Source organism: Capra hircus, chromosome 13 (genome assembly GCF_001704415.2).
Source record: "Capra hircus breed San Clemente chromosome 13, ASM170441v1, whole genome shotgun sequence".
In the NCBI taxonomy this organism is placed as follows: domain Eukaryota; kingdom Metazoa; phylum Chordata; class Mammalia; order Artiodactyla; family Bovidae; genus Capra; species Capra hircus.
In genome coordinates this window covers 11,511,811-11,530,140 of record NC_030820.1, presented here as the reverse complement: position 1 = coordinate 11,530,140, position 18,330 = coordinate 11,511,811, and positions in this window count along the sequence as shown.

The following is an 18,330-nucleotide window of genomic DNA, read 5'->3' as shown; positions in this document are numbered from 1 at the left end:
AACGTTAATCTCATAAATTTGTTTAAATCAGTGGTTAGTCCTTTATTAAACTCTTTAATTGGACTTGATCCAGCACTACCCATGAGGAAAATACTAATGAAGTGATTCTCAAGTAGGCAGTTAGCCACATGTCCTGGGGGCATGCCAGGCAGTTAGACGGAAAGTCACGATTGCGCATCTCTAGGAAGTCTTCCAGTTCTGATGAAGGTGTTATCAGCAAAACATATCTGAAGTCAATGGAAGATGGATACTAACGTGGTAGGACCAGCCTGGAACATACATGAGAAATGTGCCCATAGGTCCCAGGCTGTCAGGATTTCAGAAAGAGAGACAGGGTAAGCTTTGGAAAGACTGGACAGGGTCGCTTAAGATGAAAAGGAAACAATTAGAAAGTTATTGAGAAAACCTGGGCAAGAAATAGGGACCCGTGCGGCAGCAGTGTGGATGGGAAAGTGGTATGTATTTGAGAAAAACCTGAGAGAGGCTGGCTAAGAAACAGACAGAGGATGACAGCAGCTTCTGGATGGCTTCGAGTTTTCTGGGCCTGAAGACGGGTCGAGGAGGAGACTTCCCATTAGGAGCGACACTAACGGGAAACAGGGAGGTGAGCGGAGGAGATCTGGGTCTTGGGCTCAGTGTCTAGACTGACTTGTATATACAGGTTATTAAGACTCCTTTCAGGGAACTTAAGTACTTAAGACTTTGCAGGGGGCATCAGTTTGATCCCTGGTCTGACAGCTAAGATCCCACATGCCTTGTGGCCACAAAATCAAAACATAAAACAGAAGCAACATTGTAACAAATTCAAAAAGGCTTTAAGAAATTAAAACCTTTCAGGTTTCTACATGCAAATATCCAATAAGCTGTCATAGCCACGTGTCTGGGAATCGGAAAAGAGATATACCCCCGGGAAATATATTTGGGAGTCATCAGTATCTAGGTGCAAAGTCGGCAAAGTGCTTGGGGGGAGAAAACAAAGAGGAGAAGAGTAGAGAATGAATTTCTCCCTGGAAAGCAGCACTGCAGGCCTGAGGAGGAGGAGAATGGCCTTTCAAGGGCCTGAAAGGATGTGTGGGGAGGCAGGTGGTCACTCAGCAGGGGTGACCTTGGAGGGCAAACCCAGGGGAGGAATGTGAGGTGGGAGTGAACCCGAGCAGAAGGGAGGCTGATGAGCATGCCTGGTAACCTCACGTTCTCAGCCTGCTGATGACAGGGGGGTAACAAGGTGGATATGAACCAAACAACAAGTGAAAAAATGAGTCTCTCAAACTGAGGTCTGTAGGCTTTTGGAAGTCCAGGGTTATTTCATTCAATCAATTGAACTAATATTATAACTGAGCAGAACCCCATGCAGGGGACAGGCCTTTTCCCGCATCCTCTCCTTTAGCACCCCTCGGAGGCACCTAGATAATAGCATTTGATGCACTGTCCCTGAGTGGTTTTGCAGATGTACAAACCCTCCCCCTCTCCAACAATGAAAGATGTTAACTACTCGAAGACCATGAACACATGGCCCCAGGCCTCCTGGAGCCTAAAGGCTAATGATGTTAACCCGTGTGACACCACCCTGCTGACTCGCCAATCAGCCCATCAGAGAACTGTGCACAAGCTGATCACAGACCCTGAGACCCCCTCCCTCACTTTGCTTTTGAAAGGGTTTTTGCTTTGCCATAAACCCTTTGGGGAGCTCAAGGCTTTTAGGGAGTGAGCCAGTGTCTCCTTGCGGGGCCCTGCAATGAGCCTTCCTCTGCCCGTGCAGGGGACACGGGTTCAATCCTCGGTCCAGGAAGATCCCACACGGCACGTGGCAAGCCGGCCATGGGCCACGTTGACGGAGCCCATACGCTGTCACTACTGAAGCCTGCACGCCTAAAGCCTGTGCTCTGCAGCGAGAGAAGCCATGGTAATGAGCAGCCCTGTCTTGCTAGAACTGGGGCAGCAGCAGCAAAGACCAAATACAAACAAACGAAATTAAATATTAAAAAAAGTTTGGCTCGTGGAATACAATGCTTTGCATACATAATATTGCAATTTATTTGAATAAATATTTGTAAATGTTTTTGAATAACATGACTTTTTAATTAGTAACAAACACATTATTCTCATTAACAATTCATATTACCAATTGACTACTTATAATTAATATAATTAATACTATAATAGATATTAATAAGTAATTGAGATCAATTACTACTGATAATTAATAACCTATTCTGCATATATAGAAGGTCACAGAAAAACTTAGAAACAGAGAGAACCAATTTCCTGAAATTAACTCAAGTGTTTTTATTAGGGGAAGCACGCTGATTGAAACCGTCCACCCTGGCCAGGCACCACAGTAACCATTTGCATGAGTTGTTTTACGACAAAAGGTCCTGGTAAGGAACAGGGAACTAATAAGCCTCAACCAACCAGAAGAGTTCGGGAAAGGTCAAGAGGAGACACCACTTGTCTGACCACCTCCCAGAATCCTTCTCTCTGGCATCCATCTTGGCTGAACCAGGGGTGCACCACCAGGAAGGTCTCTGAGTCAAAATGATTGGCTAAGGACAACCTGGAAACTAATCCCATCACCATAAAACCCGAGACTGCAAGCCACGTGACAGAGCAATTCTCCTGGGTTCCCTTACCCTCCTGCTCTCCACCTGGGCACCCTTTGCCAATAAAATCTCTTGCTTTGTCAGCACATGTGTCTCCTTGGACAATTCATTTCTAAGTGTTAGACAAGAGCCCAATTACGGGCCCTGGATGGGGTCCCCCTTCCTGCAACATTTTCATCTATGCTTAACTGAGTCAAATAGAAAGTAAACTCTCAGAAATACCTTTGATTAGGGACTCTTTCTAGACCTGATTAAAAAGAACCTTCAGGAAAGAAACAATATTATTTTCACGTATGGCATATTCAAAAAATTATGTCTATTTTCTCTCACATAGATACAGCTTTTACAAATTTAATTTTTATTTTACACTTAGGTTTGACAGCTTTTAACCACTTACAAATGAGAGACCCCAGTACAACGTGGCCTCCACTTCTTGTGAATATAATTTGATATAAACATGGGGAATTAGAAAAGATCCTACCAATTCCTAAAGCTCCATGATTGAAATCAAGCACTTAAAATTATGTCTAACTATTTTTTAACAATCACAATGGTAACTTTTTAAAAGACAGTTCTCTTTTTTTTCATTAATTTATTCAATTAATATTTGAGTGCCTGTTGGGTGATTTCTTCGCAGGTTTCTCGGACACGGAGATGAGCGACACACCATCCTTGTTGCCAAGAAGGAGTTCATTGTCTGAGGTGTTTTTGTTTAGTTGCTAAGTTGTATCTCTTTGTGGCCACACATACTATAGCCTTTGCCAGCACAGGTACTATAGCCTGCCAGGCTCCTCTGTCCATGGGATTTCCCAGGTAAGATTACTGGAAAGGGTTGCCATTTCCATCTCTAGGGGATCATTCTGACCGAGATCAAATCGGTCTCCTGCTTTGGAAGATGGTGTCTTTACCACTGAGCCACCAGGGAAGCCTGTCTGGGGTGTAGACGGACACATTTGAGCAGGCAATTTAGTGTACTGACAGCAGCCAGAGAAAACAGCTCTGAGGTCTTCGGGCTCTGACTCCCCCAGAGATATTTTTCCACTGGGGAGGTGGGGGGGAAATCTACACTTCTAAAGACTGGGTAGAAAAAATGCCACAGCTGTATAAAAAGCACAGTAGTTTTACCCAGGGAAGTAATCTCTCCTGAAAAACAATGTTAAATTAACATATGCTAGTAAAATAAAGTACTTGTTGAGTCTTTGAGATGGACTTCCTAGCGAATCTTGAGGTGGACTTAGTGAATCTTGAATCTTGCTTAGCTAAACTAATCATCACAGTTCAGCTTATTTGCAGTCAAAGTCTGTTGTGTTGTCTTTTACTACTGAATGAGCACTCACTGTCATTTTTCCAGGCCTCTGTTCCCTCGTATTTAGTTTGTGTCTTTTGGTCGTTTGCTTTCCAAATGGGCAGGACAAGCAGCCCCTGCTGCGTGGTTTTGCGTGGATGAATACACAGCTCAGTGATGTCAAATGCATCTCACCATCTCTTGAGTAATTTTAAATTGAACTAGGTATAAAGCTGGGGAAAAACCATGGTAGCAAATAATGCTGCGTGATCCACAAAGAGCTGACCTAGTTACCCTGGAATTTCTACACTTCATAAATCTGGTTTCGAATAATCATAGCTTTCTGGGAAGAGAGTCCACTCAGAAATGAGCATCCATGATCTCTGAAAACAGTCCTGTCGGGAGGTCCAGCAGGCAGGCCACGGCTTTGATTGGATTATCTCTCAGCCCTCCAACTAACTCCATATTTAGTTCCAGATAAGCAGCAAATGATCACATGCCTCCAGGAATTAAGGCCACTGAGTCTATCACAGTGGGCTAAGCAAACCAAGATGGTCTGCATGAGCCCGTGAAGTAGTGGTGTCTACCAGGGCACTTCCTTCCAGGCTAGTGTGCTGTGGGTAGGAGGGTTGTGTCTGCTTAGAGCAGTGGGAGTTGGGGGTAGGGAGTGGGGTGGATGCTGGGGCAGTCCGAGCCCCTAGACAGTTGTGTCCAGAGTGAGAAGTCCCTTATTTATGCCAACCTGCTTGACAAATATTCCCATTTTCAATGGGTACCGTAATGAGAAAAAGGGTGGGAAGCATAGGCTATGAGATATGATTTTGAAGAAGTGGCAAGGTCCCCCTTATACCCTCCGCTGTGTGTGCCTGCTAAGTTGCTTATTCATGTCTCACTCTAGCCAACCAGGCTGCTGTGTCCCAGGGATTCACCAGGCAAAAATACTGGAGTGGGTTGCCATGCTTTCCTCCAGGGGATCTTCCCAGCCCAGGGATCGAACCCATGTCTCTTATGCCTCCTGCATTGGCAGGAGGATTCTTTACCACTAAGGCCACCTGGGAAGCCCATACCCTACCCTCCACCAAGTACCATCCAATACTATCTCTTTTGGCCTGTCAACACTGCCTGCAAAAGTGCATAATAGCTTTTTTTTTTTTTTTTTGCATATATCTGGGGTCTTAGTTCCCAGACCAGGGATTGAAACTGTACCACCTGCATTGCCAGCGAGGAGACTTAACCACTAGGCTGCCAGGGAAGTCCCAAGAGCTTCATTTGTTTCAAATGAAAAATATCCTGTTTTAAATTATCAATATGAGATTATGATTTAGTGGCTCAGAATACTTTGAATGTGACAAATTACGGAGTACAGATCTTAATAAGCAGGAGGAGGAAGACACTGGAAGGGCGCTGGGACCCTGGAGAAATGAAGGACAAGGTGTTAACGTTATTAGGCCTCGGTTTTCCCGGTCATTAAATGAGGGTGTCAACCAGATAGTGTAAATGGCCCTTTTCAGGTTTTTTCAAGCTTATAGTACCAAAAATGAGTTGTATCTATATTCAAGTTTACCAGTTTTCCCTTGACCTTGCCCTAAAAAGATAAGGAGTCACCAAAGCCATAGGCTGCTTGAAAAGGGTTCTAGTCCTACACCAAAGCCCCAAGTGTGTGTGTGCGTGCTCAATCGTGTCCCCTCATGGAGATCCGATGGACTGTGGCCCTCCAGGCTCCTCTGCCCATGGGATTTCCCAGGCAAGAACACTGGAGTGGGTTGCCATTTCTTTCTCCAGAGGATCTTCCAGACCCAGGGATTGAACCAGCACCTCCTGTGTCTCCTGCATTGCAGGCAGATTCTTTACCCCTGAGCCCCTGGGAAGCCCACACAGCCCCAGACTGAGCCTGATTTGAGGAACTTAAGGATTATCTCTCAGAAATATCACTTCCACTGCTTTAATGCCTAAAGTTGCAAAATAACGTTCAGCATCCATTAGCCTGGGTCCCTGCATATACGACAGAACCCAGGCCCACCCTCCTGTCCTGAGTGACCTAGAACCGCCATAGACAAAGGCAGAGAGAAACTCTGCTTGCTGGGCTCTCTTGTGCTGGGATCTCTTTTTTGGCTCAGTGGAGCCCACTCTAATGATAGCCTCCTGGACAGCCTGCTATAGCATTATATTGACTGATCTAGAGTGGCTGCCACAGGCTTATCTGTCAGCTGAAGGGCAGCATCCCACAGTGGCTTATCTATGTTGTTACTGCTGGAATGGGCTTCCCTGATATCTCAGTTGGTAAAGAATCCGCCTGCAATGCAGGAGGCCCCGGTTTGATTCCTGGATTGGGGAGATCTGCTGGAGAAGGGATAGGCTTCCCACTCCAGGATTCTTGGGCTCCCCTTGTGGCTCAGCTGGTAATGAATTTGCCTGCAAATATTTCGTGTTAACTGAAGAAAGTGAAACCAAGCTGAATTTCTCTAAGTGAAGTTCAACACATTTTTAAAGACGTAGTTTTCAGGGATGATTCTGTTTCCTGTAGAAATCAATCTGCCACTTCTCTGGGCATATGAACACTGGGTATGGGGTCAACTCACTAATAAAAAGAGGGAAACAAGTACTATTTACATCTATGGAACATTGCCTGTTTCCTGTGGCAGACCCGATGCTTTGTGCTAGGAGCTTTGATCTCTCTTAAGATGTGCTCATTAACTCAGTGAAGGCAGCATTATTAACACAATTTTCTAAATACTCATGATTATTGCCCAAACAGGTCAAATAATAACTTATGTCATGTCACACGATCCTGGGATCCAGGCAGAACTTAAAACCAGTGCAATGTGGGTCCACGGATTAAAGTCAACATCACTCATTATCAGAGAAATGCAAATCAAAACCACAATGAGGTACCATTTCACACCAGTCAGAATGGCTGCTCTCCAAAAGTCTATAAGCAATAAATGTTGGAGAGGGTGTGGAGAAAAGGGAACCCTCTTACACTGTTGGTGGAAATGCAAACTAGTACAGCCACTATGGAGAACAGTGTGGAGATTCCTTAACAGGAAATAGAACTGCCTTATGACCCAGCAATCCCACTTCTGGGCATACACACCGAGAAAACCAGAATTGAAAGAGACACATGTACCCCAATGTTCATCGCAGCACTGTTTATAATAGCCAGGACATGGAAGCAACCTAGATGTCCATCAGCAGACGAATGGATAAGAAAGCTGTGGTACATATACACAATGGAGAATTACTCAGCCATTAAAAAGAATACATTTGAATCAGTTCTAATGAGGTGGATGAAACTGGAGCCAATTATACAGAGTGAAGTAAGCCAGAAAGAAAAACACCAATACAGTATACTAACACATATATATGGAATTTAGAAAGATGGTAATGATAACCCTGTATGTGAGACAGCAAAAGAGACACAGATGTATAGAACAGTCTTTTGGACTTTGTGGGAGAGGGCGAGGGTGGGATGATTTGGGATAATGGCATTGAAACATGTATAATATCATATGTGAAACGAATCGCCTGTCCAGGTTCAATGCAGGATACAGGATGCTCAGGGCTGGGATGATCCAGAGGGATGGGATGGGGAGGGAGGTGGGAGGAGGGTTCAAGATGGGGAACACATGTACACCCATGGCAGATTCATGTCAGTGCATGGCAAAACCACTACAATAGTGTAAAGTAATTAGCCTCCAATTAAAATAAATAAATTTATTTAAAAAAATAAAGTCTTTTTGTACTTCTAACCTGATCATCCTGTCAGTGTAACAGCCTCACCCTTAAGGAGCTGAGTGAACATTCACAAGACATTACCTTAGCAGGAACACCAATCATTTAACAAATTAGCACCCTATTTCCTTCCCCCAAATTTCAGGAAATTGAGTTTAAAGGCTTCATTACAAATTGAGCTTATTTCAAGAAATACTATGATTAGAAGAGATCATTCTGATCAAGATCTTTAAATATGTTTATATTCTAGAGGTCTTCCCTGATGAAAGAATTTAAAGGTTTAAATATGAATTCTTTCACCAAAGGATTATTTCTAATTATGACAATAAAAAAGATTCAATTTTCAACAAGGGATTAGTATCTTCATAAGGTAGGATGCAGACAAATGTCAACAAGACTTTGTTAGAAGTTAGAAAGTATTTATAAAATTAAATGGAAAAAAGGTAAGAGTGTATTTATTGGCTGAGTTTAAAATGTAATATATATATATATATGTTATATATATATATGCATAACAGCCTGGAAGAGAAATCACCAAAATTTTAACAGGTGTTTTCGCCAAGTGATAAGATTACAGGTGGTTTTTTCCTGCATGTATTATTGGGCACATGTTCTTTTTTCTTTACTGAGCATACGTTGCATTTAAAAACAGGAAGAAATTAAAATTTCAATTTGCAACCGCAAGCTGGTCATTTATGCCAGTCTTTCTCAAATTGATGTTTGACATAATACAACAAAATTCTGTAAGGCAATTATCCTTCAATTAAAAAATAAATTAATTAAAAACAACAACAACAAACAAAAAGAAAATGTTTGCCTGGAAAACTCATTTAAAATGTGGGTTCGGATTCAGCCTGAGATGCTAAATTTCTAACAAGCTCCCAGGTTATGCTGATGCTGGTCTGGGGACCACACTTGGAGTTGGATTTCATGTCGAATAAACAAGAAAGAATCACTGTAGACCCACTTAAATCTGAGAGTTAGAGTTTAGGAAGCTTGCTTTGCAAAGTCTTTCCTTGAAAATCTGAGTCAGGAAGTTTTGCTACCTAAATCTCTCCTGTTGCACTATAATCCCATTTCTTTTCCAAATTTACTTCTCGCTGAACCAATTTTCAAATCCACAGTCCAGCTCATGAGGTTTTCTTCTCCAGGGTAACCTTCCTTTGCCCCTTGAAATTAAATTCCATTTGTTCTGCTCATGTTGGCACAAAAATTGTCTCCAGTTAGTTTAATAAAACCATCACTAAAACAATTTTCTTGAGTAGTGTAATTATAGAGCTAGTAATTAGACTCATCACTAAATGAATAGCCTAGTTAGATTACATTTAGACAAGCACCACACACCCCATTCCCTTTTAATCACCCCTTAAATGCAATTCCATTTGTTTGCATGGAAGGGCTTTTTAAATGATAATGGTAAGAACATCATAGACACTCTTAGAAGATAATGCTACCTCTAAAATTAGGGAAATTTGGCATTCACCACATTACCTCTGCCAGGGGGGTAGGGGAAGGGAGGTGCTTTCCCGGCATTTTGTCAATACAGTAGAGAATCCTATCTTTCAACAAGTGGAAGTGGTGTGAATGGAACAGGAGGAAAGGGGGCAGGGCATAACCTTGGAAAGAATGACACAGACCTAGGTCATGACAAAACTGAGTAGCACCAACTAGGTCCAAGAGGGCAGAGGATTCAACTTCCAGTGGACCTTGAACCTTATCATACACTCCTTGTAATACATTAGCATAAATGAAGTGACACGCCCACAGGTGCCCTGACATTTCTGAGGCTATAACCATAAAAGTTCAAAAAGTGGGCGGTGGCCCAACTCCTGGAAATCCCTGCCCTTCCCCCCAGTAACTGGAATAATCCTCCCAGTCAGTAGCCTGTGAGATTACCCAGCCCGTGGAAACTAACCGCATCATATTTCAAAGCCTTCTTTCACCTTCTGGGATGCCCCACAGTCTGTCTGTGGAGTGCTTCTCTCTAAATAAATCCACTTCTTACCAATCACTTTGTCTCTGTCTCTGAATTCTTTCTCAACGAAAGAAGCAAGACCCTCCAATTCACCAGGAACACGTGCATTTCCTGAGGGCCGAGTGGAGATTCTCTCATGATACCTGCCAGATGACATGGTCACACCCTGAAGATGCACTTTTGAAGCTCCGGTCAGCTCCTTTAGGGAGTCTTTTTGATCCAGCACTTCCAGGTGGATCTTTGACTCTTTTGTCTGTTTCAGTGCTGGGTTTTCTATTTCATTCTGCAACCTATTTGCCCTCCTCCAAGGCACCTGCAGTTTTCTCAAAGCACAAACGATGCAAACCGCAGGCACCCAGCTGTCCTTGGAGCCTCTTGATCTAACAGAGCTCCTGTAGGCGTCTACATGTGCGGTCGGCCCACTGTGCTCATAGGAGTCTACATGAGCTGTCAGCCCATGGCACTCTTCGCGTCCACCAATTCACATTGTAGAAAGTTTCATTTTCTGGCTGAGAACCACCCAATTTCCCATCAGAGATAATATGACTTTGACCTGACTCATCATTTCTCAGAGATGGAGCATTTGCTGTAGCTAATAGTCATTGAACACCATGCTGCATGCTTTCAATGTATCCTTCCATTGGATTGGTCCAGGATTCTGTTTCCCAGGGGGAAAACCTGGGCAGTCCGGAGAGGTTATATAACTCACCCAAGTTCAACCAGCTTAGAAATGGCAGAAAACAGAGTGAAAACTATGTTTTCCTATTGAGAAGAGTGTGGGGCTAAGAGTGTCCCTGAGTTCTCCAGGAACTCTCACCTTTGTTTCTTTATCTTTTGTTGTTCTTTAGTTGTTAAGTCGTGTCTGACTCTTTGCAACCCCATAGAAAGTACACTGCCAGGCTCCTCTGTCCATGGGATTTTCCAAGCAAGAATACTGGAGTGGGTTGCCATTTCCTTCTCCAAGGCATCTTATTGACCCAGGGATCAAAACTGTGTCCCCTGCTTTGGCAGGTGGATTCTTTACTGCTGAGCCACCAGGGAAGTCCTTATCTGTGCAATGAGAATAACGGTATCCATGACACTTACATCTTAAGGGGGTGTGTGTGTGTGTGTGTGTGTGTGTGTGTGTGTGTATAACATGAGATAAGGTTTATAAAAGCAATTTGTAAAATGGAAAATGTTATAACATGTAAATTATTATTGTTATGACTTAACCAGATCCAGGATATGCATTGCTTAATAAACCGAGCTCATCTCTGAAGTTGTTGAAATGTCTTACGTCCTATCACAGAAATAGTCTTACATTACATAGTAATATTATTCATGTGCTATAGTTAACTTGTCTGAATGTCACAGTCGTATCAGGAAGAGGCTTCTATAGATGTTGTAAGCCATCTTTTACATTTCACTTTTTATCCTGGTTTTAATTTGCATGCTTTCAGTTCCCTTTTCAGTAATAGAATTACTCTGTTCTCAGCTGATTGATTCTAGGAATTTGCTGAATGCAGCCAAACGATGACATGTTTGCATTCTGAAGTCTTGAAATGTTCTTTCAGTTTTGAAAATGAGCTTATTTGGAGGAAATGTAGGACTTCTTGAACTAATGGCAAATTACATTAATAAAATTCATACGTGCTGTGGGCAGTGATGATTCTCTATCAAACGGAAAGTAAATCAAAAACTGATTTCCACACTTTCTAATTGGTCACATCTCCTGTTTACTTTAGGAGGAATATTTTCTGTTTGAGATTTTAATACCGAGGTGCAGAACCAATGATTCTCCCCGTTAAGCTTCTCTTCTCTCTCCAGCCTCATCTCTTCCGGAAGCTCTTGCTGTTGACTTTGGCTCCCTCCTTCCACCATCCACACAGCCATCAGTTTTATCGCCACAGCTGTTCACCACGCAACACACACTCACACTATTGCAATTTTCATCTTTCTTAGAAATAGGTTTAATTTGTTTGAAACTGTCTTGGCTGGTGGCTTGTTCAATACCAATCTCAGTCTTTAAGAAGAATTTTTAAAAGGCTAGTGTGAAATGAGACATAAAGTTGAAATTCAGAGGTCGTTTTCACAAGGGCCCTTCTATCTACCGAGCCTGGTACCATCTGGCCAGCTGACCGTAGTGAACACACTCAAATCTTGTCTTGAAAGTAGACGCTGCTAACCTTTGAGTCTGGTCTGAATTTTACAAGCCGCTGGTATGGAAGGGTGGTATAATCAAGCGGATATGCATACTCTTTGAGGGAGAAAAAGAGTAAAATAGAGTTTCTGTGGTTTGCAACGTTCAGAAGCAGGCAGTGGGCTAATGCAAGCTAACACCCCTGGGGGCTTCCTGCGTGCTGGGCAGATGTGTGGACCTACCTGGCACTTGATGGCAAGATCTGAGTCAGCGTAAAGCTAACCAGTGCTGCAAATTCCTCCGTCTTTTTCCCCCTGAATATAGTAATTTGTGGTAACTGTTGTTGATTCATTTCTATAATCATAGCTGCCTGTTAGCATTGGACGCATTGAAAGGTCAAATCACTTTGGAAGTGATTAGCTTTGGAAGCACTGAAAGGTTAAAACCACTCAAACTTCCAATAAATTTTCTTCATTTAAAAATGTTTTTAATCTGAAAAAGAACATCTATATTTGGCATTTTGCTGCAGCTTGTCCTAATGAATTAAAAGCGCTCTTAAATACTATTAAAGATTATTTGAAAATGTAATTTTCAGAGACCCGCTTTTCTGATTATCGTATCATTTTTATGCTTTTAAAAGACATTTTATCTTATTTTTTAATTAATTAATTTTTATTGAAGTATAGTTGATTTACAATGTTGTGTTAGTTTCTGGTTTACAGCAAAATGATGCAGTTATATATGTGTATATATGTGTATATGTATCTATATATATAAACTGCATCACTTTGCTTTTAAAATTATGTTTTCAAAGAATTTTAATAGCACTTAAGAGTGCTCTTAATACATTAGGACAAACCATAGCAAAATAGAAAAACATGTAACAAAAGATGCTGAATGGTTTCTTTTATTATTGTTTGAAAACTAAAATCCATATTCTTATCTCAGGGGGAAAAAATTGTAAATACGTGCATTCACAGGTGGTATCCAGACTCACTGTGGTGATATTTTTCCAGCGGATGCAAATACAGAATCCTTATGTTGTACATTTGAAACTAATAGGATGTTGTATGTCAATTACACTTCTATAAAAAATAAATAAAATATAAAAAAATATATAAATATATAGAAAAAGACTGCAATAAATACTTCAAAATACTAAAAACCAGAAAATTTCCTTTTGAAGAAAAACATATTCATTTGGAAAATTCAAAAAGCATAAAGAAGGAAGATCTTCATGTTTCTATCATTCAGAGAAAATCCCCGTGAACACTGGGTGCAGTTTTCTTTAGCATTTTCTTATTTGTTCTCTCTCTCTATCTTACTACATTTTTCATCGTACACTCTATTTTTCTCCATTTAACTTTATGTCATCCATATTTGCTTATACAATAAAAAATTCAGGGCATCACTTTACATAGCTTTATTCTTTTTTAAAGAATAGTCTATTGCACGGTATACCCTAATTTTTTAAAAAACAAATCCCTATTTTGTGGGGTTTTTTTCTAATTTCTTACTAATTTAAAACAATAATGCAATGCATTTTCTGGTACAGAAGTTTTCCTGTGCACTGTTACTTTCTTATAATATGAGGTAAAATATTAATAAAGGGCTTTCCAGGTGGCTCAGTGGTAAAGAATCTGCCTGCTAATGCAGGAGATGCAGGTTCTATCCGTGGGTTGGGAAGATCTCCTGGAGAAGGAAATGGCAAGCCACTCCAGTATTCTCGCCTGGGAAATCCCATGGACAGAGGAGCCTGGCGGGCTAAGTCCATGGGGCTGCAAAGACTTGGACATGACTTAGCGACTGAACAACAAAAATATTAATGAGGTTTCTTTTTCCTTCAAGGTATTCAACATTCCTTTCTTTTTTTTTTTTTTTTTAGCAACATCATGTGCTTCCATTGAGGGAAACCAAAACCATAAAGAGAGAAGATGGGTCAAAGTCTTACTCTTTAAGTCCTAAAGCTCATGGCACAGTCTCTAGTTCTGAACAGCTGTATTTTAGTTTGCAGGAGCTCCTTTTTGTTGAGACTGTAGAATTTTGGTTTCGGTTTTGAATTCAAAGAGTCAAACCTCAAAGGAATCAAGGCATAGACTTCATAGTGTAAATAAAATATTGAGATAGGGGCTCTCGGACTCATGTTTGTGAATAGGACAGAGTTTTAGTATAATTGATTTCCCACTGTAACCCTACCTATCTCATTTTGTACCTCTAAAACATTTTTCCAAGAAAGAACAGACAGGATTCATCAGACCACAGAAAGGGGTCTATGCACAAAAGAGGTTAAGAACTCCTGGTGTTGTAAAGCACGTTATTCCCCTTGCAAACTGGGGAGACTGCTTGACCTGAGGGAGGCGTAGGACCCAGAAGCAACACAGGCAGGTCCGGTGATGAGACCGTGAACAAGAGGGCCATCCTCCACAGGCCGTGTGTGTGTGTGTGTGTGTGTGTGTGTGTGTGTGTGTGTGTGTGTGTGCCATCCTCCACAGGCCCTGTTGTGTGTGTGTATGTGTGTGAAGAAAATACTATCCCACGCTACCTTGCCCTATCCCCTCCAGTTACATTCGAAGAATGCTAAAAATAGAGAAAATGTGTGCTTCCCTTTCCAGGGTTTTGCCCCAGAAGGAGCGAGTCCTGAAGAAAAGCCACGTCGTGTACGGTACCTGAGCTGTAGACTAGCACGGCCGCCATGGATGGGTCCCTGGAGCCCCGGCATTCCAGAAGGATGGGAGTATAGGTACACCCTGCACTCTGCCACCCCTGCCTCAAGGAAACACAGAGTAGCTGAGGAGACTCGAGCCAGCAGGCCGGCGATTAGGCCTATTCCACGTGGAGCGGAGAATGGGAGAGCGCAAGGAAGCATGTAGACTGTTCTTCTAGGGACCAGGAGAGGGCGCTGTACTAGCTCAGCTGATGACGCTGTGAAGGGAAGGGGGTTGCGGGAAGATTCCCCGGGTCAGAGCATTTCTGCACGAGTCAACAGGGAAGGTGCTAACAGAGACGGAGGCGGAGAAGGACAAGGCAGGAGCTTGGCTGGAGCACCCCGTCCCCTCCCCCAAAGTCGCGCTGCTTCTCACCTCCCCCCACTCCCGCTCCCCAGATCCGAAATGCGATGCCAGGGGTAATGGGGCTAGGGGAGACTTTAGGATTAATGAGTTTAAGATCAAAACGCCTGAAAAAAAAAAAAAAGAAGTGACAGGGTTTCAGCAGAAATTGACTGGATCGTATTTTCTGATTTCAGGAGGTATATAGGAACTTGAGATAGATATTGAGTCATAGAAAAATAAAAGAGGTGTTGGGGTTTTGTGGTTATTGGGGTTTTGCACCCTTCAATTTTATGATCTGTGAAAATATTATATACTTAGTGAAGTTCTTTAAATGTCACGTTTCTGAGTCAAGTGGTAAAAATGTTATGCAGGCTTTGTATATATGCTTTTAATTTCTTTCCAGAAAAGCTCTGCTAATTTCTCTTCCAAGCCACAAGCTCAAAAGTACTGAGTATGGAGTTTTTAAACTATTTTTCAGTTCAATTTAAAAAAAGGCAAAATTAATTGGAATACTATATTATCATAATTTTTAGTCATTTGTATTTCTTTTGTGAACTGTATGTTCGTGTACTTTGCTCATTTCACATTAGGAGTATTAGTTCTTTTCTTGTTGGTTTTAGTATACTAAGGATACCAATTTTCCCTATCATATTTGTCCTGAGTATTTCTCCCAGTTTGCTCTTGGCATATGAATTACTGTTACAAAGTCATTTCACGTTCCCAAGCTTAATCCTTTTTTCACTAGTCTTGCCCCTGTTTTGTTATTTTCCACGGTTTCATGTAAAAATATTTATTTTGTAATTTCTAGTGCATATTTAACACATCTACAATTTCTTTTGGTGTGTCTTGTGGGATGGAAAGTGAGAAATCTTTTTTCAAACACACAATTTTGTTGTTAAGTACTTCATTAACTCAGTTATTTTACAAGAGTTTGTTGAGTACCTATTAGGTATGAAGTACTGTGCTACGCTCCAATCACACAGTAACCAAAATGTAAAAGTTTTTTTTATAAACCAGACACTCTTTCTTTTGAGAGCTCACAACATGATTGGGGAGACAGGTATTAAGCAAGTAAATGTATATTTGTGAATTGTAACTTGGGCAATGAAAACAGAATAAGGCAAGAGGAGGAGAATGTGAGAATCTTAATTTGACTGAGGGTAACAGGCAGCTTCCCAAAGAGACTGACACTTGATTTTTACTTTTTATGTGCTTATTTCCCTGCATACTCTAAATTCTGTTTTGTTGCTATCTTTTCTGGGCCATTGATCCATTTGTTTAAACCAGTCTTGCACTGCTCCAAGTAGTCAAGCTTTAAATATTTGAGCAAATTCTTTCTCGATACAATTTTCAGTTTATTTTTTGTTTGTCAGCCTGGAAACCCATATGTCCACTGCAGAACCAAAATAAAGCGAGTTCTGTGAACACAGAAAGTTGTTTCCTATTGGAGCAGAGCAAGGGTTTTCATCATTTGGTTCAAATCTCACTTGTGGCTTCTTTGCTCTGAGCAGCCGTGAACAGACCACCTCTCCCTTCCCAGGGCCCCTTCCACATGGCTCTGTATCCACCAGGATGGCTGGGATCTCCCTGACTTCCTCCCCAGTCCCACTTGGATTTTTTTTCTCTTTATTCTTCTGCAGAATAATTATTTTGTTCTGCCCAGACTTATATGCCACCTTTTCAACCAGCTCAGGAAACAACAGTATTTCAGTTACCTGGACAACCCTTCTTAGGAGAGAAAGGGGATTACAAAGCCACAACAACAAACGTTGTCAGAAAAGAAACTCTCCAAGCTCCGACTTTGGGAAGATTTCTCTTTCTTATCCAAGCTCCCACTTTGGGAAGATTGCTTTCTTAGAATGGAAGAATGGATTACATAGTGATGATGCTGGTTGCCTGTTCACCAACATTCTTCCTCATTCGAAAAGCCCTATTTTTATTTGGAGTATCAACATACCTGGTTTCCCAGATTCCGTGACAAATAGGCAGCCTTGTTCTGGCCATGAGATGTGAGTAGAACTTCTGGAAGGAGACAGTGAGAGTGCCATGACCATCATGGGCCGCGTAAGGTCAGACTTTTCTGATATGTGGGTAAACTTTTATGTATTTAAACACTGTTATCTGAGTTTGTGTACAGACAGTTCAAGCCCACCCTAACAGGCGTAGACCAGCAGAGTCCACTGACTTCTGTTCCTAACCAAGAAAAAAGTCACCAGGGTCAAATGTAAGGATCTTCAGAGAAGTCGTGGGTGTTATCATAATGGTTTTTGAAAAGATGAAGCTGAAATGAAATCCTATTACATTCTGGATAGCACGGTGCTTTGCTTTTGGTGTACTCAAGGCTCTGATGGAAAGTACTTAGATTTTTTAATTGAGTCCCTATCAATTTAAGCATTTAGGAATGTCCTACATGAAATATATGAATAATGACCTTAGCAGATAATTTCAATTTTATTCCCAGTGCTCGACGTTAAAAGCAAAGAGGATGTACTTAAAGTGACTAGGCAGGTGTCACGTGCTGCCTCCTCACTAGTCCAATGTATCTTCCAAACTTTCAACCATTTTACATCCTTCTAAAATGTTTGCTGCCCAAAGAATAGAGTCCAGATCCAGCAAGCGTAGCATCCAGACACAGTATGATTCTCTCTTACCTCTCAGCCTCCTTTCCAGATAGCCCGCACACAAGATTAAGACATACTTGATGGCTCCTTGTAATGCAGCTGCGTGTTTCTTTACCTGAGCACTATGGGCAAGCTGTTTGAGTTGGAAATAAACACCCACAGCGTGTTTATCCGCAACGACAACGAATATGAGGGTCATTCATCACTACAATATTGTGGGAGTAATTTTCTTGATCTGATAGGCAGGCAATAGTCCCCTCTAAGAATTCCACGTGCATCTTTTCTAGTGTTAAATACTCTTCCTAACTTGAGGGAGATGGTTTCTTGCTGAAGCAGATGCAAGTGACTGGAATGGATCTATTCGAAGCAGGCAGGTTACCTGGCTTCGTCTGCCATGGCCTATTCGGGCCACCTCCCAGCAGCCATGTGTCACTCCTCGCAGCATCATGACGAGCTGCTTTGATTTGTCAAGACTTTGAAATCATACCCTGAGTCCCCACACGGGTAGTCAGGTTGTTCTTGGTAGGATGTGTTCATTTACTGTGAACAAGGATCCAAACTGGTTTCTAGACCATGCAAAGCAACCGCCCCTTCACTTACTAACCTCTTGGAGTCCCAGCTTCAGCAAACTTCTCTGCATCACTGCAAACACCACTGTGGACCAGCTGGAGATTTGGGAGTGAGCACTCATCTGGGACTTAATCTGGAGGGACTGTCAAAGGAAGTTTGTGGACTGGGCATTTTTGTTTTTTAAACAATGTTTAATTAAATTCTTTAAAAGTTTTTTAAATTTATTATTATTGTTATTGTTCTGGCTGTGCTGGGCCATCATTGCAGCGCACAGGCTTTCTCTGATTGCGACGTGCAGGCCTCTGCTTGCGGTGGCTTCTCTTGTGGCAGCACACAGCTTATTGCCCCAAGGCCTTGTGGCATCTTGGCCTTCCC